The sequence below is a fragment of the Giraffa tippelskirchi genome, chromosome 11 (genome assembly GCF_054371585.1).
Source record: "Giraffa tippelskirchi isolate mGirTip1 chromosome 11, T2T-mGirTip1v1.2.pri, whole genome shotgun sequence".
NCBI classification, from domain to species: domain Eukaryota; kingdom Metazoa; phylum Chordata; class Mammalia; order Artiodactyla; family Giraffidae; genus Giraffa; species Giraffa tippelskirchi.
In genome coordinates, this window is record NC_137285.1 from 113,525,049 (window position 1) to 113,550,463 (window position 25,415).

Below are 25,415 nucleotides of genomic sequence, written 5' to 3' on the forward strand. Positions count from 1 at the left end.
CCCCTCAGTCCTGCTCTTTGGGTGGTTCTTTTAGAGAACTGTGCCTAAAGTCTCTGAAATCAGTATCAGCTCACCCTTGAGCTTCTTGAGAGAGGCCTCTTAACAGAAACAGTTGAAACAAAGGACCTGAACTAGGAGAGCCTTCGTCAGCAAACCGCACCTATGTGTAAAAAAATTGTCAGTGATTACAAATGTATGACTCTTAAGGAAATAAAACTTACATTTGACTCAATCCCCAATCATTTACTCTCCAGAGTGGAGAACAGTGCACAGATTAGTTTCTCCACTAACAAAAGCCATTTTGCCACTCTGTTATGATATTTATTAGTGCAGCCAATTGTATGGTTTTTTCTAATGAATTAATCAGTGGTTAGCTTGAGAAGAATAGAGCAGGGATGAAGAGTCCTGACTCTAGGGACTTCCCTGGTGATTCAATGGTTAAGAATCCACCTTCCACACACACACAGCAAGGGACACAGATTTGATCCCTGGTCTGGGAACTAAGAGGGCTTCTTGCTAGCTCAGTTGGTAAAGAATCTGCCTGCAATGCAGGAGACCTGGGTTCAATTCTTGGGTTGGGAAGATCCTCAGGAGAAAGAAATGGCAACCCACTCCAGTATTCTTGCCTGGAGAATCCCATGGACAGAGGAACCTGGCAGGCTATAGTCCATGGGGTCACAAGAGTCGGACACGACTTAGTGAGCAAACCACCACTGAGAACTAAGATCCCACACACCTTGTAGCAGATAAGGCCTCAAGCTGCAACTACTGAGCCTATGTTCCACAACTAGAGAGAAGCCTGTGTGCTGCAACAAAAGATTCTGCGTGCTGCAACAAAGACCCAATGCAGCTATAAATAAATTAATAGAATTAGTTAAAAAAAAAACTTCCCTGTTGATCCAGTGGTTAAGAATCTTCTTGCCAATACAGAGGACACAGGTTTCATTCCCTAGTCCAGAAAGATTCCACATGCCACAGGGCAACTAAGCCCATGCACTACAACTACTGAGCCTATGTGCCACAGCTACGGTAGCCTGCACATCTGAGAGTCTGTTCTCTGTAACAAGAAAAGCCACCACAATGAGAAGCCCAAGCACCGTGGCTACAGAGTAGCTTCTGCTCACTGCAACTAGAGAAAACCCACAAATGCTGCTACAAAAAAGAGAGAGGAGAGACATATGTCCCGACTCTGACACTGAACACCTGGCACTACACCACCTAGTAAGTGGTACAATCCAAGTACTATCACTTACTATCTGTGTGACCGTGCACAAGTTATTTACCCTCTTTGTCTCAGTTTCCTGGGGGTAAAATGGAAATAACAGTAACAGCATTTACGTCATAGGAATGCAATCAAGCTGAATGAGTTAATATTATGTTTTAAAGCATTTTAGCCAGAGAAGGCAATGGCACCCCACTCCAGTACTCTTGCCTGGAAACTCCCATGGACGGAGGAGCCTGGTAGGCTGCAGTCCATGGGGTCGCACAGAGTCGGACACGACTGGAAGTGGCTTAGCAGCAGCAGCAGCAGCAGCAGCAAAGCATTTTAGCACATGGTAAGCCCTATGTAAAGGCTTATTTTTACGACTGTTAATCCTGAAGGGGCAAGTAGAGTGAAAGATTTCTCATAACCAATAATGTCTCTGTCTTTTGAAGATATACACATATGCCAAACATTTTAGAGATACTATTTCCAAACTCCACAGCAAGGTAGGTATTATTGTCTCCATTTTACAAAGAAGTAGAAGGTTAGTAAATTTAATTTCATTACTTAAGAGCACATAACTATCTCAATAATGAAGTTGGGAATTCTAACAAGGTGTGCCTAATTCCAAAATGTGTGCCCTTCCACTGTGCAATAGCCTTCTAAAAGTTACCTGACCATTCATTGTTTTCATGACTCAACTTAAAATATGCTGCATTTATTTATATCCACACTATTTTAGGACTGGTCTAAAAGTCGCTTTGCCCATCTCCTTTCACAAGTGGGAAAATCATGTTCTTAAGAAAGTAAGTGGCTTTCCCAACACTAATTATTACTTAATCACTGTTAAGTAGCCATTGAATATCAACTGAACATTGCTGGTAGGGAAAGGAATGAATTTATGTGTATCACTTACTGCATTGCCTTTTACTTAGTAAGCAGTCAACACCAGCTATTTTTGTCATTGTTCAATTATTCATTAATTCATTTAGCAAACATTTGTTAGATATTTCTGACAAACACCTGGGAGTACAAAAATTAATAGGATATGATTCCTTTTGAATGTCCACTAGTTGTTCAGCCACTAGTTGTTCAGTATGAGAGCCATTAACCACATATGGCTATTGGGCACTTGAAATCTGGCCAGTCTAGATTGGAATATGCTATAAGTATAAAAAAATGCAGAATTTTGAAGACTTAGTACCAAGAAATAAGATAAAATACCTCATTGATAAATATGTTGCATATTGAAATGATAATATTTGGGATGTATTAGCCTAAATTAAAATATTTAAATTCTTTTAATCTATTTCTCTTTACATTTTTAATATGACTACTAGAAAAATTACATGTGGCTAGTATTATATTTCTATCAGACAACACTGATCAAGATGGCAAAAAGATAAGGACAATTAAAGGTAGTCCAACAAGAAGTCGGTCATGTCCAACTCTTTGCAACCCTGTGGACTGTATGTAGCCCACGAGGCTTCTCTGTCCCTGGAATTCTCTAAGCAAGAATTACTAGAGTGGGTAGCTATTCCCTTCTCCAGGGTGTCTTCCCAACCTAGAAATCGAACACAAAGCCACCGTACAACTGCACACACTAGCAAAATAATTCTCAAAATCCTTCAAGCTAGGCTTCAGTGGCACATGAACTGGGAAATTTCAGATGTATCAGCTAGATTTAGAAAAGGCAGAGGAACCAGAGATCAAATTGCCAACATCCATTGGATCATAGAGAAAGCAAGGGAATTCCAGAAAAACATCTACTTTTACTTCATCGACTATGCTAAAGCTTTTGACTGTGTGGATTATAACAAACTATGGAAAATTCTTAAAGAGATGGGACTATCAGACCACTTTACCTACCTCCTGAGAAATCCATATGCAGCTCAAGAAGCAACAGTTAGAACCAGACATGGAACAGCAGACTGGTTCAAAATTGGGAAAGGAGTACAACAAGGCCACATATTTTCATCCTGCTCATTTAACTTATATGCAGAGTACATCATGCTGGGCTGGATGAATCATAAGCTGGAATAAGATTGCTGAGAGAAATACCAATAACCTCAAATATGCAGATAATACCACCCCTAATGGCAGAAAGTGAAGAGGAACTAAAAAGCATCTTGATGAAGGTGAAAGAAGAGAGTGAAAAAGCTGGCTTGAAACTCAACGTTCATAAAAACTAAGATCATAGCATCCAGTCCCATCACTTCATGGCAAACAGTTGGGGGAAAAGTGGAAACAGTAGCAGATTTTATTTTCTTGGGCTCCAAAATCACTGCAGATGGTGACTGCAGCCATGAAATTAAAGGATGCTTGCTCCTTGGAAGAAGAGCTATGACCAACCTAGACAGCATATTAAAAAGCAGAGACATCACTTTGCCGACAAAGATCTGTATAGTCAAAGCTATGATTTTTCCAGTGGTCATGTACGGGTGTGAGAGTTGGACCATAAAGAAGGCTGAGCACCAAAGAATTGATGCTTTCGAACTGTGGTGCTGGAGAAGACTCTTGAGAGTCCCTTGGGCAGCAAGGAGATCTTTACCAATCAATCCTTAAGGAAATCAACCCTGAATACTCATTGGAAGGAGTGATGCTAAAGCTGAAGCTCCAATACTTTGGCCACATAATACAAACAGCCAACTCATTGGAAAAGACCCTGACGCTGGGAAAGATTGAGGGCAGTAGGAGAACGGGGCGACAGAGGATGAGATGGTTGGATGGCATCACCGACTCAATGGGACATGAGTTTGAGCAAACTCTGGGAGATAGTGAAGGACAGGGAAGCCTGGCATACTGCAGTGCATGGAGTTGCAAAGATCCGACACGGCTTAGCAAATGAACAAGCAGAACAAACCAATTAGAAGAGTCATTACTCTGTACTCTGTGGGAGTACAGAGGACAAACTGCCCGGAAGTCAAGAAAATCTTCACAGAGGAGGTAAAATTTGACTTGAATCCTAAAGAATAAGTAGGAATATTGTCAGATGAATATTTTCCAGGCAGAAGATAAACATGTATAATGTCATATAAACGAGAGAATAACTGACACATTTTCAGTTTTGGGATGAGAAAATGGGAAAGGAAGAGAGATTCAGGTGCCTATATCTTGAGCCACATTAGCGGGAATCCTTAAGAAGAAAAGCCACAAAAGATATCTCAGAAGTAGAACTAATGGGACTTGGTAACTCTTGTCAGGGAAGCAACAAAAAGAGAGAGATGAAGAGAGATACCTAGTTGTTTTTGTACATGGCTACGTATTGACATTTCCTTCTGTTCATTCACCAAATATTTACTGAAGACTTATTTAGGTGCCAGGTAGTAGGCAGTAGTGCATAATGGGCTCCTGGTGACAATGTCTTAACTTTATGTGATTATGTTTTAAAGATTCATGAGGGATCAGAAAAGAATATATTATTAACTTCACATTTAATTACTGTCCCGGGCTTCCCTGGTGGCTCAGTGGTAAAGAATGCTCCTCAATACAGGAGACACGGGTTTGATCCCTGATCTGCGAAGATCCCCTGAAGAAGGAAATGGCAACCCACTCCAGTATTCTTGCCTGGAAAGCCCCAAGGACTGAGGAGCCTGGCAGACTACGGTCCATGGGGTTACAAAGAGTTGGACACAACTTAGCTACTGAACAACAACAACTGACCCACTACTGAAACTTTTAGTTTACTTCTGTGGGATAATCTTATTTTCAGGGACATTAAATGATCAAAGATCTTGTGCTAAGTTGAGAGTAGGGGGTTCCTTATCTAATAAGACAGAGCAGGAATCTGATCCCTGAGGGGAGAGATCAATCCACAGACTGGCAGGTGTAAAGTCTGACAATATGTAGTTTAGAAAGAATGTGAAGAAATAGGAGCTCCTTCATAAACTGCTTGCAGATTAGCACATTGCATTTTGAAAAGCAATTTCACGGTTTGCAGTAAAATTGAAAATGTACATTTCATAGAAGTCAGCCATTGGATCTCTGTATCCCTGAGCACTGTTATGGAAAGCAAGGCTCTAGCAACCTGGAGTTTGCCCAAGTTCATGTCCATTGAATGGGTAGTAACATCCAACTATCTCATTTTCTATCCCCCTCTTCTCCTTCTGCCTTCAAGCTTCCTGATCCAGGGATCAAACCTGGGTTTCCCGCACTGCAAATGGACTCTTTACTGTCTGAGCCACCGTGGAAGTCCTGACTCACTGGAAAAGACCATGATATTGGAGAAGTAACAGATTAAGAAAACAGGATTAAGTAACAGATTAAGTAACAGGATTAAGAAAAGTCTGTATGAGATAACTGGATTAAAGTTTTACTGAGCAAGGCCCTGCCCACCAGAGCAAGACCCAGTTTTCCCCACCACCAGTCCCTCACATCAGGAAGCTTACACAAGCCTCTTAACCTCCTCCATCAGATAACAGAAGAAGCAAGAAGAATCACAATCCCACAACAGCTAGAACAAAAAGCACATTCAGTTCAGTTCGTTTGTTCAGTCATGTCCGACTCTTTGCGACCCCATGGACTGCAGCACGCCAGTCCTCCCTGTCCATTACAGAAAGTAAATCAGGATGAAAAAGCAGAAAGTTATGTCCCAGATGAAGGGACAAGATAAAACCCCAGAAAAATAACTAAATGAAGTGGAGATAGGCAACCTTCCAGAAAAATAATTTTGAATAATGATAGTGAAGGTGATCCAGGGTCTTGGGAAAACAACGGAGAAGATGCAAGAAATGTTTACCAAAGACCTAGAAGAAGTAAAGAACAAACAAACAGATGAATAATACACCAGAAGGAATCAGTAATAAATAATTGAGACAGAACAGATAAATGACCTGCAGGACAGAATGGTGGAAATCACTGCCACAGAACAGAATATAGAAAAAAGAATGAAAAACAAAAATGAAGACAGCATAAGAGACTTCCGGGACAACAGTAAATGCACAAACACTCAGATCATAAACGCTTCACCCAGTTTCCCCTATTGTGTGTAATATCTTTTACACAAACAGTACAATTACCAAAACTTTTCACTTATGTCCTTTTTCTATTTCTAATCCAACCTGGTATCCCATACTGCATTTAGTCATCACATTTCCTTTACATTTCCATTACCATTTCCCCTCCAATCTTTGACAATTTCTAAGTCTTTGAGTTTGGGTAAACTCCAGGAGTTGGTGATGGACAAGGAGGCTTGGACCACCATGGGGTAGCAAAGGGTCAGACACGACTGAGTGATTGAACTGAACTGAACTGAAGTCTCTTTGTTCTTTATGACTTTGAGAGTTTTGAAGAGTACTGATCAGATACTTTGTCAAATATCCTTCAGTTTGGGTTTTTCTCATGATTACACAAGAGTTATGAGTTTGGGGGGAAATTACCACAGAAGTAAGGTTACTTTTCCTCACATCATTTATCAGGGGATATATGATATCAAAATGATTTGTCACTGATGATGTTAATCTTATCCCCTTGGTCAAGGTAGTACCTGCCAGCTTTCTCCACTGTAAAGTTACCATTTTTCTTTCCCATACTCTGTTCATTGGAAGCAAGCCACTAAATCCAGCCCACACTCAAGGAGAGGTGAATTATCTCTCTCTCCTGGAAGAAGAAATATCTAGAAATATAGTTTTGAATTCTTTTTTAATTAATTTATTTTAATTGGAGTCTAATTCTTTACAATATTGTGATGAGTTTTGCCAAACATTAACATAAATCAGCCATGGGTGTACATGTGTCCCCCGTCCTGATTCCCCCTTCCCACCTCCCTCCTATCCCATCCCTCTGGGTTGTCCCAGTGCACCGGCTTTGAGTGCCCTGCTTCATGCATCAAACTTGGACTGGTCATCTATTTCACATATGGTAATATACATGTTTCAATACTACTCTCTCAAATCATCCCACCCTTGCCTTCTCCCACAGAGTCCAAAAGTCTGTTCTTTACGTCTGGGTCTCTTTTGCTCTCTTGCATATAGGGTCATCATTTCAATCTTTCTAAATCCCATATATATGCATTAATATACTGCATTAGTGTTTTTCTTTCTGGCTTACTTCACTCTGTATAATAGGATCCAGTTTCATCCACCTCATTAGAACTGACTCAAATGGGCTCTTTTTTTTATAGCTAAGTAACATTCCATTTGTGTATATGTACCACTGAGTAACATTCCATTGTGTATATGTACCACAACTTCCTTATCCATTTGTCTGCCGATGGACATGTAGGTTGCTTCCATGTTCTAGCTGTTGTAAACAGTGCTGCGATGAACATTGGGGTACACGTGTCTCTTTCAATTCTGGTTTCCTTGGTGTGTATGCCCAGCAGTGGGATTGCTGGGTGGTATGGCAGTTCTATTTCCAGTTTCTTAAGGAACCTCCACACTGTTCTCCATAGTGGCTGTACAAGTTTGCATTCCCACCAACAGTGTAAGAGGGTTCCCTTTTCTCTACACCCTCTCCAGCATTTATTATTTGTAGACTTTTTGATGGCAGCCATTCTGACCAGCATGAGATGGTACCTCATTGAGGTTTTGGTTTGCATTTCTCTGATAATGAGTGATGTTGAGCATCTTTTCATGTGTTTGTTAGCCATCTGTATGTCTTCTTTGGAAAAATGTCTGTTTATTTCTTTGGCCCATGTTTTGATTGGGTCGTTTATTTTCCTGGTATTGAGCTGCATGAGCTGCTTGTATATTTTGGAGATCAATTCTTTATCAGCTGTTTCATTTGCTATTATTTTCTCCCATTCTGAAGGGTGCCTTTTCACCTTGCTTATAGTTTCCTTCGTTGTGCAAAAGCTTTGAAGTTTAATTAGGTCCCATTAGTTTATTTTTGTTTTTATTTCCATTACTCTGGGAGGTGGGTCATAAGGATCTTGCTGTGATTTATGTCAGAGAGTGTTCAGCCTATCTTTTCCTCAAAGAGTTTTATAGTTTCTGGTCTTACATTTAGATCTTTAATCCATTTTGTGTTTATTTTTGTGTATGGTGTTAGAAAGTGTTCTGCTGCTGCTGCTGCTAAGTCGCTTCAGTCGTGTCCGACTCTGTGCGACCCCATAGATGGCAGCCCACCAGGCTCTCCCGTCCCTGGGATTCTCCGGGTAAGAACACTGGAGTGGGTTGCCATTTCCTTCTCCAATGCATGAAAGTGAAAAGTGAAAATGAAGTCGCTCAATCGTGTCCGACTCTTCGCGACCCCATGGACTGCAGCCTACCAGGCTCCTCTGTCCATGGGATTTTCCAGGCAAGAGTACTGGAGTGTTCTAGTTTCATTCTTTTACAGGTGGTTGACCAGCTTTCCCAGCACCACTTATTAAAGAGATTTTCTTTTCTCCATTGTATATTTTTGCCTCCTTTGTCAAAGATAAGGTGTCCATAGGTGCGTGGATTTATCTCTGGGCTTTCTGTTTTGTTCCACTGATCTATATTTCTGTCTTTGTGCCAGTACCATACTATCTTGATGACTGGTAGCTTTGTAGTATAGTCTGAAGTCAGGCAGGTTGATTCCTCCACTTCCATTCTTTCTCAAGATTGCTTTGGCCATTCGAGGTTTTTTGTGTTTCCATACAAATTGTGAAATTATTTGTTCTACTTCTGTGAAAAATACTGTTGGTAGCTTGATGGGGATTGCATTGAATCTATAGATTGCTTTGGGTAGTATACTCATTTTCACTATATTGATTCTTCTGATCCATGAACATGGTATATTTCTCCATCTATTTGTGTCATCTTTGATTCTTTCATCAGTGTTTTATAGTTTTCTATATATGGGTTTTTTGTTTCTTTAGGTAAATTTATTCCTATGTACTTTATTCTTTTTGTTGCAATGGTCAATGAGATTGTTTCCTTGATTTCTCTTTCTGTTTTCTCATTATTAGTGTATAGGAATGCAAGGGATTTCTATGTATTAACTTTATATCCTGCAACTTTACTATGCTCACTGATTATCTCTAGTAAATTTCTTGTTGTGTGTTTAGGGTTTTCTATGTAGAGAATCATGTCATCTGCAAACAGTGAGAGTTTTACTTCTTCTTTTCCAACCTGGACTCCTTTTATTTGTTTTTCTTCTCTTATTGCTGTGGCTAGGACTTCCAAAACTATGTTGAATAGTAGTGGTGAGAGTGGGCACCTTTTTCTTGTTCCTGATTTTATAGGAAATGCTTTCAATTTTTCGCCATTGAGGATAATGTTTGCTGTGGGTTTATCGTAGATGGCTTTTATTATGTTGAGGTATGTTCCTTCCATGCCCACTTTCTGGAGGGTTTTTATCATAAATGGGTGCTGAATTTTGTCAGAGGCTTTCTCTGCATCTATTGAGATAATCACATGGCGTTTATCTTTCAATTTGTTACTATGGTGTATCACATTGATTTGCAAATATTGAAGAATCCTTGCATCCCTGGGATAAAGCCCACTTGGTCATGATGTATAATCTTTTCTTTTGTAAGAAAAATTAGTTCTTTCTTTCACATTTACATATCTACTCATTTATTCAGTGGTTTATTTGTATCAGTATAAGTTCATGGATATTTATTTTATTCTATGTATTATAAGAGAATACTGTCATTATTTTGTTGCTGAAATAGTTGCAGCTTTGGTCAGATTTCTTTAGTTCTGAAAGTTATTTCAGGTTACCTGAGAGTTATTTCAGGTTACCTCCTGTGTCCTTTTATTGGAGAATTATATTTAGGAACCAAGATCTGAGTCCTGAGTGTGCTCATTGCTGCTGAGTTGCCACCATTTCTCAGCCCACTCAGTGAACAGAACTAGCAAATGTGTGTGTGTGTCTGTCTGTACACATAGACATTAATCCATGTAAACACACACATACATGTTTCTGTATCTGTGTGCATATATCTTACAATAAACATGAGTTCATACATCCCTAACTCTAATACAGCACTACAGGATTAATTCTAGCCTTTTCTCCTTAATTAATTTTTAACTTTATTCTCTGAGTTAGAAATCTGGCTCCTATTATCTATAACATTCAATTATTCTACTCTGTGTATGTGATAGTAACTCAGTGGTTTCCAACTGTTTGTGACTCCATGGACTGTAGCCCACCAGGCTTTTCTGTCCATGGAATTCTCCAGGTAAGAATACTGGAGTAAGTAGTCATTCCCTTCTCCAGGGTCCAACCCAGGGATCGAACCCAGGTCTCCTTCATTGCAGCCGGATTTTTTACTGTCTGAGTTACCAAAGAAGACCTTATTCTACCCTTGTATGTATATAAAGTAATTTCAGAAATGCTAACTCATATTAATTAGTTCTTTTTGTCTTTAGCCTTAAAGTATCCTGTCAAAATATGTTTTTCCAAAGTCACTTAAGTCAGCTCCCGTTTTTTCCACTTCCTTCTGTCAAGTTATAGTGTACATTTATAATATTAGGTTCATTCGTCATTGTCTGCATTCCGTCCTGAGATTTCTGCACATCCTGGTTGATATTTTTTTAAATTTGCATGCAGAAATTCACTGCTTGTGATGCATAATTCTATGGGTTGTGACAAAGACATAAGTCATCTGTCTGTAACTACAGTATCATACAGAATATTTTCATCACCCTATAAATTCCTCTGTGCAGCTGACTTGTAGTCCGAATTGTTTTAAAATACTAGTTTCCCCTATTAATTGATTTATTCACTTTAACTACATAGTTGTTTGTAGGGCCTAGGAGACATTTTGCTGGCTTCTTACATATGCTGAGTTAATAAGTTTAGGATTCAAAGAGCAGTATTCCTTTTCATTTCTAAAACTGTGGAAGGCTCCTCATTGCTTCTTACTCAACCACCATGTATTGATATTAACTCATTTATAGCTCATCTATGAAATTATGATGACTCCAGAATTGCTTCTAAAAGACTCATTTTTGGCTGAACTATGGGACTGTTCCATTTCCTTCTCTATGTAATATCATATCAGAGTAAGATATGGAAAACTTTATTGGAAAGCAAAGATTTATATTTAATTTGTTATTTGCAATTGATGAGAACTTCGTATAATGAGTAACTGCCAGGGCAGTTGGTAAGGGTGCTGCTTGTTCAAACATTAGAACCTAGTCTTCAAATGTCAAAAGTGGTCCACTCAGCTTAGATGTCTTTTATGATGACTCCTTGACCTTTCTTGGCCATCTCATACCCTTTCAGTCTTCTGAGAATGTGGTGAAAATTGTGGACCCATCACCCAGAAAGATGCAAAAACATACATCAACTCAAAATTCTGTATATAATTAGAATGTTTCATGAACCTCCTCCCCCCACCTGAAGATGGGAGACCCTCTAGAGATCCATGGATTCCAGATTAAGAATCTTTAGGTCCATGGATTCCAGATTAAAAGTCTTTATCTAGGACTTCCCTGGTGGTCTAGTGGTTAGGAATTCCTCTGCCAATGCAGGGCACACGTGTTTGATCCATAGTCCAGGAAGGTTCCACATGCTAAAGGACAACTAAGCCCATACACCACAGTGACTAAGCACAGGAGCCACAACTACGGAATCTCACATGCTCTAGGGCCCATGCTCTGAAACAAAAGAAGCCACCACAGTTAGAAGGCCACACACTGCAATGAAGAGAAGCCCTCGATCACCACAACTAGAGAAAGCCTGTGTGCAGCAACAAAGACCAAGTGCAGCCATAAATAAATAATCTTTATCTAAACACTAGTAAGTCAAGTTGGTGAACACAACAAAGGAAATGTTGTTAATTAAACAGTGTATTCTACTATAGAGTTAAATGTACATGTGTGCATTGTGATGGTTAATTGTTTGTGCCACTTGGTTAGATTACGTGCCCAGTCGCTTGGTCAAAGAAGACTAGGTGTTCTGTAAGGGTTTTGTTTTGTTTTTTAACATGTGATTAATGTTTAATTCAGTACAGTTTGAATAAAGCAGATTACCTGCATAATGTGACTGGGCCTCATTCTATCAGTTCAAGGCCTTCAGAGCAAAGACGAGGTGTCTGAAGAGGAAAGTCTCACAACTGCAACATTGAAGCCCTACCTGAGTTTGTAGCCTGCTGGCCTACAGAATTCTCACTTCTGCAACGTCATCCTGAATTCCCAGACTGCCAGGCAGCCCTACAGATTTCAGACTTGCCGGACATCCTAATTGTGTGGGATGATTTCTTAAAACACACATACAGAGACATCTCACATATATAAAATCTCTAATTGGTTCTGTTTCTCTAAAGAATCTTGACCAGTACATATATCAAACCGTAACAAATACACAATGAATTCCCACAGAAATGTCCAATTTCCTTCTTACTATGAAAAATGATGAAAACAATTAGTGTTTAGCTAGGTATTGCCTCTGTTTTGATCCAATTTTGATTTCTCTTGTCTTTGCATTGTCCAAGTCCTGTAGATGATTTTTGTTTTGTCTCAGGCTGTTCTTTTTCTATGTAGGCCTGTACTTGGATACTCTAATGCTACTGTAGCAAATTATTCCAAACTTGTTGTGACTGTGCATGCTGGTTCAGTCATGTCCAACTCTTTGCAACCCTATAGACAATAGCCCACCAGGCTCCTCTCTTAATGAAATTTACCAAGCAAGAATAACGGGGTGGATTCCCATTTCCCTCCTCAGGGGATCTTCCGGGCCCAGGGTTGAACCTGTGTCTTTTGTGTCTCCTGCATTGGCAGGCAGATTCTTTACCATTGCACCACCCGGGAAGCCCAAACTTAATAGTTTAAAAACCTTAAATTTATTATCATACAGTTCTGGAAATCAAGTCTAAAATGCCTGTCAGCAGGGCTATTTCCTTCTGGAGGTTCCAGAGGAGAATCTATTTTCTTGCCTTTTCTAGTTTGGGGAGGCCATCTGCATTCCTTGGTGATGGCATCACTTCAACTCTGCTTCCATTGTCATATTTCTTATTCTGACTCTGACTCTCCTGCCTTCCTTTTGTAAGAACTTTTGTGATTACATTGGGTCTAACAGGATAATCAAAAAATAATTTCCATATTTTATGAGAACTTATTCATATTTTAAAGACAAATTTTGCATGTACAATAACATTTACAGATTCCAGGAGTCAAGACATGAGTATCTTTGAGGATTTATTATTCGGTCTACTACAGATGTCCTTTTTTTCTAATTTATTCTCTATTTTACTTTTACTTTTGTTCATAAAATAATTTACAAAGGTCACATTAAGGACAGTTTTGATTAGTTGATTTTCATAGGTGTATTCTTTTCATACTCTGCAGAAGTATTTTTTTCACTTGTTAAACCCCAATTGCTTTTTTCTTTTTCTGACTTTGATTTTGAAGCATTTCTCTCTGTATATCTGGGACTTCTACATTCTCTCGGAGTTCTGTTTTGTCCTTTGTATGGCAATGGAAGTATAATTTAACAATCTTCTTGTTGAGAAAAATAAATTATTCTTTAGTGTTCTAGCTAAAAATCGGTTTCCTCCCGCTAGTCAGTGGTGTATAGTTGGTGGTGTATATGCTCAGCTGCTGTTCTTCCCTTTATCCTTGCCAATATTGGTTTTGGTTTGATTTTGGTTTGAAGTTGTATCAACCAAAAATGTTCACAAATATTGTCAAATGTCCCTTGAAGGGAAAAATCAGCTTCAGTTGAGAATCACTGTCTTAGACCAGTCATGACAATCCAGTTCTCCTTTTTCAATGACTTATTTAGAGAAGAGCATATGTTCTGGCAAAATGAAAGGGTTTAGGGTGGAAGGAAGAAAGGTTCTCAGGAAAACTTTCCTTTCTGGAAAAAAAAAAAGGAGGCGAAAAAAAAATAACTCCCTCTTAGTTCCTTCCCTGGAGAAGACAATGGCAACCCACTCCAGTACTCTTGGCTGGAAAATCCCATGGACGGAGGAGCCTGGTAGGCTGCAGTCCATGGGGTCGCGAAGAGTCGGACACGACTGAGTGACTTCACTTTCATTTTTCACTTTCATGCACTGGAGAAGGAAATGGCAACCCACTCCAGTGTTCTTGCCTGGAGAATCCCAGGGACGGCGGAGTCTGGTGGGCTGCGGTCTATGGGGTCGCACAGAGTCGGACACGACTGAAGCGACTTAGCAGCAGCAGCAGTTCCTTCCCTATCCTTGCTTGCTGGGATGCTGGTGTGTATAAACTTGAATCTTGGAGCTGTGGCAACCATCTTGTGCTTTTGAGGTATGGCAGAACAGAAAAATGGGAAGAGCTTAGGTCCTCAATGACATAGTTAAGTTGTAGAAATAGCCTTGAAATATCTAGATACTAGTAACATAATAGACGTATGTTCAGTTCAGTTGCTCAGTCGTGTCCTACTCTGCGACCCCATGGACTGCAGCACGTCAGGCTTCCCTGTCCATCACCAACTCCCGACGTCTACTCAAACTCCTGTCCATTGAGTCGGTGATGCCATCCAACCATCTCATTCTCTGTTGTCCTCTTCTCCTCTCACCTTCAATCTTTCCCAGCATCAGAGTCTTTTCCAATGAGTCAGTTCTTCGCATCAGGTGCCCAAAGTATTGGAGTTTCAGCTTCAGCATCAGTCCTTCCAATGAATATTCAAGTAGACGTGTGTGTGGGGGGGGGTGGTTAAAAAAGAAACATCTGTAACTGTTTCAATACTTTGCAGAATAAACATGTTCATAAGTATACCTAAGGAACTTTTAATAATCTCAATTCAACAAAGCAAGAACTCAAAAATCAGGTAAGATGCAACAAGAGACAGAAAGGGAAATTGCAGAATTATGAAAACAATTCAAGGGTCAAAATAACACTAACTGTCTCTAATAAATTAACATAAAATAGGAAGAAATAAAATGCACACAACTGAAAAAAAGATTTCTAACACACAAAAAAAAGCCTAATTAATCACTTAGAAAAAACACTAATGAAAACAATTAAAATTTAGTCATTGCAGAAAACAAACTTTATCCAACATGAGACTGATTATTATCTCCATAAGAGTGAGCTTAAAAAATTGCAGCAAAGGGGATTTCCCTGGTCATACAGTGGTTAAGACTACTCTTCCAATGGAAGGGGCACAGGTTCAATCCCTGGTTGGGGAACTAAGATCCCATATGATGTTCAGTGAGACCAAAAGAAAAAAAGGCAGATAGTGAATATATATATATGTATATGTATATATATATGTATGTATAACTGATTCACTTTGTTGCACAGCAGAGAGTAACACAACATTGTAAATCAACTATACTTCAACAAAAGTTTAAAAAATAAAGACCTAAATAGAGGTAACAAAAAATACAGCAGAAAAAAAAAATTAAAAGAAACTGAATCTGTAAAATAAAGGACTGATTTTGATCATTCCAGAATGATTTACTTGAGATGAAACATATCAAATTAAATTGGATTTCAAGATTAAAGAATGTTCTTCAAGCATCCACACAGAAAAAGTCATCCACGGGGGTAGGGAATTTGGATTATCCTTTGACTCTTCCACAGCAACATTCATGCCTGAAATACAATAGAACAATCTCTAGAAAATTAAACTGTGAGACAAGAGTACAACACATATAAAGAAGCATATTAACATCCTTGAGCAGAAAGAAACTCAGGAATCACATTACCCAGGAGTACTAACACAAAACTACTTTAAGAAATCCATATATCCATGAGATTTAAGTATAGAGATGATAAAGTAAGAGGAATGGTGATAAACAATGAATGCATTTAAATATTTAAATATGGAATTAAATAACTGTGATATAAATCATGATCTGAAATGGTGTTCACTAAATATATCTGATGATTACTTCTGGATGATACTATTTTTATATATTTTTTGCTTTCATATTAATATGTTGCTGTGCTTCTTGAATGCTTTTCAAGGAGTGTGATATATTTGCATTTTCACAAACAAAATAATCCTTGGCTTAAAAAATAGGTTTGTGATATAGCTTAAGTGAATTATCTTTAGGAATTTTAGGAGGGAGCAAACTTAATCTGGAACAAAACTTGTTGGCTTGATTTTTGTCTTTTAAATATTTAGTACCTTGTTCATAATAGTTTTTGTATATCATATTTCATATTCTTATAAACTAGAAGGATAGAATTATTCAGCAGGAAACAGTCTTTAATTTTCTTGGTCTTCAGTTGCATTACTAGTATGGTCTTTCCAAACTTCAAAAAAAGTGGAAGAGGAGGGAAAACTTACTGCCTAATTCTGTGAGGCCACTGTTATCCCAATACCAAAAGCAGATAAAGAGGATTTCCTGGTGGTCCAGTGTTTCACACCTTGCACTCTCACTGCTGAGGGAGCAGGTTAAATTCCTGGTCAGGGAACTAAGCTCCTGCAAGCCACACAGCTCAACCAGAAAAAGCCAGACAAAGGCATCACAAGGAAAAAGACAGAACAAAACTACAGACCAACATCCTTTGTGAATATAGTCACAAAAATCCTCAGCAAAATAATAGCTGTGTATTTGTGCATTTATAAACCATATCTAGCAACATATAAAAAAGGGTTATACACCATGGCCAAATGGCACTTATCCCAAGAATGAAAGTTTGGTTTAACATACAAAAATCAAGCAAATAATATACCACATTAATAAAGTTTAAAAAATCACATGATCATCTCAATATTGCTGATAAAAACATTTAACAAACTAAGAATAGAAGGCAACTTCCTGAATCTGATAAAAGGTATGTGTGAAAACACTACCGCTAGCATCATACTTAATGGCAAAAGTTTCAGAGCTTTCCCCTAAGATCAGGAACAAGACAAGGTTGTTTGCTCTTGCCATTCGATTCAACATTGTGCTGGAGAGTCTAGTCAGTGCAATTAGACCAAAAAATAAAAAAAGTCATCCAGATTGGAAAGGAAGAAGTAAAACTACTTCAATTTGTAGATGACATAATCTTGTACATAGGAAATCCCAAGACTCCATTAAAACCATTATAAAACTAATAAATAAATTTAGTCACTGAAGTTACAAAATAGCAGATCAATACACAAATATCAGTTGTATCTAGGTACACCAGCAAACAACCATGAGCAAATAAGATTGAGAAAACAATACCATTTTAATAGCATCAAACAAATAAAATATTAAAAAATAATTTTTTAATTATTAAAAATTTTGGAAAAAATTAAAGAAGACCTAAATAAATGTAAAGACATGGTACAGATTAGGAAACTTTACATTGTTAAGATGGCAGTATATCCCAAACTGATCTATAGATCCAGTGCCATCCCTTTCAAAATATCAGCAGCTTTTCTTTTGATCCTGAAATTCATATGGGATACCAAGGGATTCAGAGTAGCAAAAACAATCTTGAAAAATATCAAAGTTGGAGGACACACAATTCTTGATTTCAAAAATTACTACAAAGCTATAGTAATCAAGACAGTGTGGTACTGGCATGAAGATGACAATATGGATTAATGGAATCAAGTTGAGAGTACAGAAATAAACCCTTATATTAATAGTCATTTGATTTCAAAAAGAATACTGAAGCAACTCAATAGGGAAAATAATAATCTTTTCAACAAATGTCACTGCGACAACAAGATATCTATATGCAAAAGAGTGAATTTGTTCCCCTAACTTCACACCATGTACAAAAATTAACTGAAAATGAATCAAAAAACTAAATGTAAAAGCTTAAACTATAGAACTCAGAAGAAAACACGAGTATAAGCTTTTGTTACCTTGCATTAGCAAATGATTTCTTAGATATGCCACCAGATAAAAGATAAATAGATCAGATTTCATCAAATTTAAAAACCTTTGTTCTTCAATGTCAAGAAAGTGAAATAATTAACCACAGAACGGGAGAAAATATCTGCAAATTGTATATCAGATAGGGCTTCCCTGGTGGCTCAGATGGTAAAGCGTGTGTCTGCAATGCAGGAGACCCGGGTTCGACCCCTGGGTTGGGAAGATTCCCTGAAGAAGGGAATGGCAAGTCACTCCAGTATTCTTGCCTGGAGAATTCCACGGACAGAGGAGCCTGGCAGGCTTCAGTGCATGGGGTCACAAAGAGTCGGACACGACTGAGCAACTCACACACACATATATATCAGATAAGAGACTAATATCCAGGATACATAAAGGAAGGTCTCTTTCAACTAAACAGTAAAAAGACAATCCAGTTACATGTGGGAAAAGGATTTGAATAGACATTTCTTCAGAGAAATTATACAAATAGCCAATAAGCCCTTGGAAAGATGTTCAACATTATCAACCATTAGGGAAATGGAAATGGAAACCACAATGAGATACCATTTCAAACCCACTAGAATGGTTAAAATAAAAATGAGGAACTGGGACTTCTCTGGCAGTCCAGAGGTTAAGACTCCATGCTTCCACTGCAGGAGGCACAAGTTTGATCTCTAGTTGGGAAACTAAGATCCTCACATGCCAAGTGATGTGGCCAAAAGAAAAAAAATGAGGGACAAGTGTTGTTGAGGATCTGGAATAAAATCTTATACTTTGCAAATGGTGTTTGTCAGTTTCTCAAAAGGTTATACATAGAATTACCACATGACCAAGTAACTACACTCCTAGGTATATACTCAGTAGAATTGAAAACACATGTGGACACAAAAAATTGTACATAATGTTCATAACTGCTTTATTTACAATAGCTGTAAAGTGGAAACAACCCAAATATCTATTGATTGTGAATGGATAAATAAATTATGATGTATCCATACAACGGAACATTGTTTAGCCATAGAAAGAAATAAAGTACTAATTTATGTTACAACATGAATGAGCTTGGGACCTTATGCCAAATGAAAGAAGCCAGACATACAATGTCACGTATTACATGATCCCATTTATATGAAATGTCTAGAATAGGCAAATTCATAGAGACAGAAAATAGACTAGTAGTTGTTAGGGGTTGAGGGAAAGGAAAAACATGGAGTAACTGATGAAAACATTCTGGTATGTTATAGTAGTGATTAGTTGCAGAAGTTTGTGAATATACAGCAACCACTGAGTTTCATTCCTTAAAAGGGTGAATTTTATGGCATGTGAATTATACAGCTCATTTAAAAAAAGAAAAGAATGAGGGAGTGTAAGGGCCCATGTATTGCTGCTCTTTGAGCTGATCTCTGAGTCAAACCATGTGAACATTAACTGAGAAAGGAAATACTATAATATTATAACCCCTTCCCACATGGAACATGTCCAGAGAGAAAACTGACAAAGTTAAGAGACTCCAGCAGAGCCAAACACTCTGAAGAAGCAAGTTGAGATCTTTTTCTTTATTTTTTGAGAGGTTTCAATAATTTCTATAGGAGATAGACCAAAAACAAAAACAGCAGAAGAGCCAAAAGAAGACACTTTTCTTTGCAATCTGCCTCAACTTTTTCTGGTGCCAAGTACTGAGAATCATTCAAGTGACAGCTATGGGACAGCCGATGGTAATGGTATTCACAAGAATCAAAAGATGGGAATCCAGTCATGTGGGAAAGCCTCTGGCAACACAGGAAAGAATAGGAGTCCATGTTGTTGGACAGTGGACAGTTCTTGGTTTGGTTCCCAATATTCACCTTTTCCCCTTTAGCACCCCAATTTCCTTTTCCCCTATTATCTCTTCCACTTCGATTAAAAATTTGGAGCTATCATTTGAGACTTGGCTTCTAACTCAAGCTAGGAGGGCAGGCCCCTGACCCAAGCTAGGGGATTGTATATTCCCTCCCTGGAATTTTAATCGCTAGCACAGGGACAAAGAGACTGAAACTATCAATGATCATATTTCCCTTCTGTCTGTATAGCAACATCTTGACCAGACCATCCCTGCCAACAAGATAGCTACTGTCTCTAGGGCTCTCTTGCTTCCCACCAGTTCTCAAGCCTGACTCTCCTACCTCCAGTCAATTTGATTATATCTCTAATGACTTCTGAATAAATTCCCTTCCACTAAGTTAGAGCTGTTTTCTGTAGCTTGCCACAGAAAAACTCACTCTTGAATAACTGGAACCATGATAGGGCTAGGTCCCATGGGACTGGGTGGTCATGTATAATCCAAACTGGTTCCTGGGAAACTTCCCTGGTGGCACAGTGGATAAGAATCTGCCTGCCAAGGCAGGGGACACAGGTTCAATCCCTGGTCCAAGAAGATTCCACATACCAGGGAGCAGATAAGCCTGTGCACCACAACTACTGAGCCCAAGCTCTAGAGCCGTCGAGCCACAACTACTGAGCCCATGTGCTGCAACTACTGAAGCCCAAGCGCCTAGAGCCTGTGCTCCACCAACAAGAGAAGCTATCGCAATGAAAAGCCTGCACACTCCAACAAAGAGTAGCCCCCACTTGCCACAACTAGAAAAAGCTCACACAAAGCAATACAGCCATAAATAAATAAATAACAACAATTAAAAAAAAAGAAACAGCTCTTGGGTCCTCAGCAGTAGAAAGTCAAATACTATCTCTCTGGTGCAACAGGATCAACTACTGTTTGTCTGCTTCTCTCTACATCTGTTTCTCTCTTTCACCTTTTATCTTTTCTCCAGCTCACAGTTCATGTACACTCAAGCTTTCAGTTATTCTGTTCAACACACTCATGGTTCTTGCAAAGGAAGAACTTTTCCTCTACCCTTTTAGGTTCTGTGGCCAGGCCTGAGCATTAAACAGACATAGATAGATTAACAGGAAAAATGTATACAGATTTTGTTTAATATTGTTATGTGCACTTGGAACCTTTAAATGAGAACTGAAGACCTGAAGAAGCAGTTAGGACTAAGAGCCTATATACCTTTAAAAAAAAATTGTGGAGAAGTGACAAGACAAAGGAAAAGAGTTTAACCTTGTAGGAGTGGTAAATTGTGAAAGTGACCAGGAAATATCAGGGGAAAGTAATGGAAGATAACGGCTTCCCTGGTGGCTCAGTGGTAAAGAATCCACCTGCAATGCAGGAGATGGGAGTTTAGTCCCTGTATTGGGAAGATCCCCTAGAGAAGAAAGTGACAAACCACACCAGTATGCCTGCCAGGAGAATCCCATGCACAGAGGAGACTGAAGGGCTACAGTTCATGGGTTTGCAAAGAGTCAGACATGACTGAGCAACTAACACTTTCACTTTCAGGGTGATTGAAGGTGGAAGCACACATTCTCTTCACCGCCCCCCCCCCATTCTTGGGGATAAATCCTCCCTTACCTTAGCCTCTCACCATAAGGGTCCTCTGAAGATAATGAGCTGTCCATTTTCCAACATATGAACAGCTCAGTCTTTTATATTATCACATATAGGCTTACAACCAGTCAAGCTCATTTTAGATAATTGTGACTTATCTTCAGCTCTGATTTCCTACTTCTACTTACTTGGACAAAGTCACACATCTTCAGTGATTTTTAAGTGTAGGCTATTCTATTTCCAGACTAAGGAAATATGTTTTTAATATCATTTTCAGAAGGTAGTTCTGCTTTAAAAAATACCAATTTACCTTTCTAAATAGGACACTCAGGTTTTCAACGTAAGCCCTCTATATTTGTGTATTTTTACTGAATTCCCCACGGAAAGTTTATAGATAATTGACTCATATTCATGCATGCATGCTAAGTCACTTCAGTCATGTCTGACTCTTTGAGACCCTATGGACTCTAGCCCGCCGGGCTCCTCTGTCTTTGGGGATTCTCCAGGCAAGAATATTGGAATGGGTTGCTGTGCTCTTCTCCAGGGGATCTTCCTGACCCTGGGATCAAACCCACATCTCTTATGTCTCCGGCGTTGGCAGGTGTGTTCTTTACCACTAGTGCCACCTGGGAAGCCTCTGACTCATAGTCATATAACTACAAAGTCATTCAAAAATAATACTTTCCAGAGTATGGAGAGGGTCTCCTCTTAAAAGTAATCTGTTTTTCCAGATTATTCTGTGGCAGAAGGTGCTTGTAGTGTATAAAATGAAAATGTTATCGCATATATATTTTTTGCAGTCTTTAGTAAACAAAGGTTCAGTCTTTAGTAAGAAAACTCCTTCCTCAGTTAAGGCAACGCATTTCATGTCATTCCACTGTATAGAATGTGAGCCAGCCGATGTATAGGTGGTCCTTCTATCAGGCACTTACCTGTCCTCAATCAGCTGTGGCCATGTGGTATGGGGTGAGGTGGTCCCCTAATATACAACAGTTACTTGGTCAGCATGGGCTGTAAATGGAACTGAGAACACAGCAAATATCTTGATGGCTCTCTCAGCTATTCAGTATGATTCCAAGTAAGTCACAATCACAATGAGGAGCTTGGTGCAGACACAAAGAACAACACAGTGTTCTAAGAGTTGTCATACAGCCTCTCCCAGTCCTCCGTAAACAATGGTGAAGGAAATAACCCAAGTTTCTTGTTGAAGTTTCTGCTTCTGCACAATGAGTAGCATTGTGCATTTATCACAGGAAGAGCAAGTGTCCAAAAGTTCACTAGAGTGAGGGGGCTTTAGAGGTGTTTGATCATTTGTAGAGGTGATATGACTAGTTTTTGAGCACAAAAATACAGCCCTTTATTTGGTCTTTGAGTTTCCTTTGTGCAGTCCAAGAAGAAACAAGCAAGTGGGGCAAATTGTTAGGAAGATAACCCCCGGTTTAGAACCAATTTCAACAGGAAATTATTTTGCATTTTGTTTTATTTTGTTATGTTTTGTTTTTAAGCTTACACAGATGATAGATAAATAGACAAGAACCAAGGATTGGAAAAGATTTTGTAGTTTCTTTTCTATTATTTCCATCTTTAGGAAGAGTTTTGGTTTTGTGAGGTTTTTGTTTATTTTGTTTTTTTTTTTAAATCTTTGTCTAATTATTACAAGTCTGAAGTACCATTCTTTGAAATAGCACCTTCCTTGTCTAACTCCAACTCCACTTTTGAAAAAAAATTCTCACTTTTTAAAACAGCTTTAGAAATTTGCTAATTCTACCTTGGGGGCAAGGAGGTAAGGGGCTTATGCCTTATGTTGCTATAGATGAGACTTTTGAAAACTATCGTTTTACCAAATCTTGGGTTCTCCTCTCTAAGTCACTAAATGACTTTACTTCTTAGTTTAGAACCTGCTAAGCTTGATTTGTTGTTGCTGTTCAGTCGCCAAGTCATGTCCAATTCTTTGCGACCCCATGGACTGCAGCAGCCCAGGCTTCCCTGCCCCTCACCATCTCCTGGAGTTTGCCCAAGTTCATGCCCATTGAATCAGCGATGCCATCCTACTATCTTGTCCTCTGTTGCCCCCTTCTCATTCTGCCTTCAATCTTTTCCAGCATCAGAATCTTTTCCAATGAGTTGGCTCTTCACATCAGGTGGCCAAAGTATTGGAGCTTCAACTTCAGCTTCAGTCCTTCCACTGAACATTCAGGGTTGATTTCCTTTAAGACTGACTGGTTTGATCTCCTCTCATATAAGGGACTCTCAAGAGTCTTCTCCAAAACCACAGTTCAAAAGCATCAATTCTTCAGTGCTCTACTTCTGCTCAAAACATAAATTTAAAACAAAGTTCCTAGAGTCAAATTTTATCAAGTTGCCCATATTTAATTAAGCTTTGGATTCCCATGGGAGCATGGAGTGGGAGAGAGGGAACATACCATTTATTGAATATACAATGTGTTCTATGCACTATACATCATTTTTATTCAGTCCACAAACTGCTCATTGTATTAAGTGCCATTGTCTCTACTTTACAGATGAGGGATAAAAATGAAATTCAGAGAAAATGAATAACCTTTGCCTAAGATTACCCAATGGATACGCGGCAGAAATAAAATGCAAACTCTGAACTGTTAGGTTCTTAACACTATTTTTCTCTTGCATCTCTTCAGTTGATGACTAGGTAACAAATAAACGTTGCTTACAAAAACTTCTTTGCTGTTATGTTCATACTATTGTTAAATGCTTAATTCCTGTTCTATCTTAAAGTATCTTTGTAATTTTGCCATTTCACAAATAATCTTTCTTTCCTTCAGAAGTGACTCTTTCTTGGATGACTCCATTATGCCACTTCATATTCAAAGTGTCAGTGGAATATTTCACTCAGTTTCTCTAACTCTATCACATATTTGGTTGACCAGCCAGCTATAAAGCTTTCTATCTGGCTGCCTCCCAAAGTTAACTCAAATAGGTTTAAGGCTGCTGTCTGATTCCTTGAACTGTAAAGCTGTGACGCTAAGGATGGAATATCTCTTACACGCTGTCAAAGACCCTAAGGACAAATGATGAATGATAGAGTCATATCTGAGGTCAAGATAGAATAGTATGTATCAAAAGGTCTTAGATAGAAATGCCAGAGGTAGGTATCAAGAGCCTAGGTGCAGAGGTAAACAGATGAAGGAGACAATAAGAAGTATTAATAGCAGTAGTTCCCAAACTTGTATGCCCTTAAGGAGATTCTGATCTGTAGGTCTGGGGTAGAAACAAGGTATCTACATCACTAACACAGGCCAGAAGTGATCCTAATTTGAGAATCCCTACAAAATGCATCTCTGAAAACAGATGGTATCTAATGATGAGTTCACCATAAAGGAGAAGGAGCGGGGAATATCGATGATTTGGATATGATCTTCTCCATTCCCAGCCCAACTTGGTGTACAAGGGGCTGATCCATATAAATAGGCAAAGCTTCAGAGAACAGGTTGAGGGAATGGAACATTTTGTTTATGACTAAGACTTCCAAAGGGCAGAATAGATTGGACAGGTTGCAGAGAAATAATACTGTATCAGATCAATAACTAGAAGATGCTCAGAGCCATATAATTTAGAACATTCCATCTTTCACAAAATGTTTCTTGACCACACTTCCCCTTACAAAAACTGCTTTGTTTCTCAATTGCACTTTACTACAAAACCCTTCAACGAGTTATCAATTATCTCTCTTTTATTTCCTAACTTCATATTCCCTCTTAAATTCACTCCAGTCTGGCTTAATCTCTACAACTTCAGCAAAGTTATCAATCTTCTTGTTTCCAGTTATTATTTTTCAGTTTCATTCACCACTCAAGTATTCTTACCTGGAGAATCCCATGGACAGAGGAGCCTGGCAGGCTACAGTTCATGGGGTTGCAAAGAGTTGGACACAACTGAAGGGACTGAGCATGCATGCATGCATGCATGATCTTACTGTGTTTCTATCATCACCTTCCCCATAGTCTATTGTTAAAACAGCAGCCATAATTATCTTTCTAAGACATAATGCAGATCATGTTACTCTGTACTCTTGCACACTCCACGCCAACCCTTGAATTTCAGTGAGAAGATACATTTTTAGTACTTGGCATTGGTATAATGGGATAATCCTTTGGCTAAATTTTTTAATTGAAGCA

The 25,415-nt window shown here is 38.8% G+C and overlaps 1 protein-coding gene across 8 annotated transcripts in view; it reads right to left on the bottom strand.

The window, feature by feature from the left end:
* Window positions 1-25,415, bottom strand: part of FAR1 (fatty acyl-CoA reductase 1) — a 230,753-nt gene that overhangs the window by 96,849 nt on the left and 108,489 nt on the right. The window lies entirely within an intron of this gene.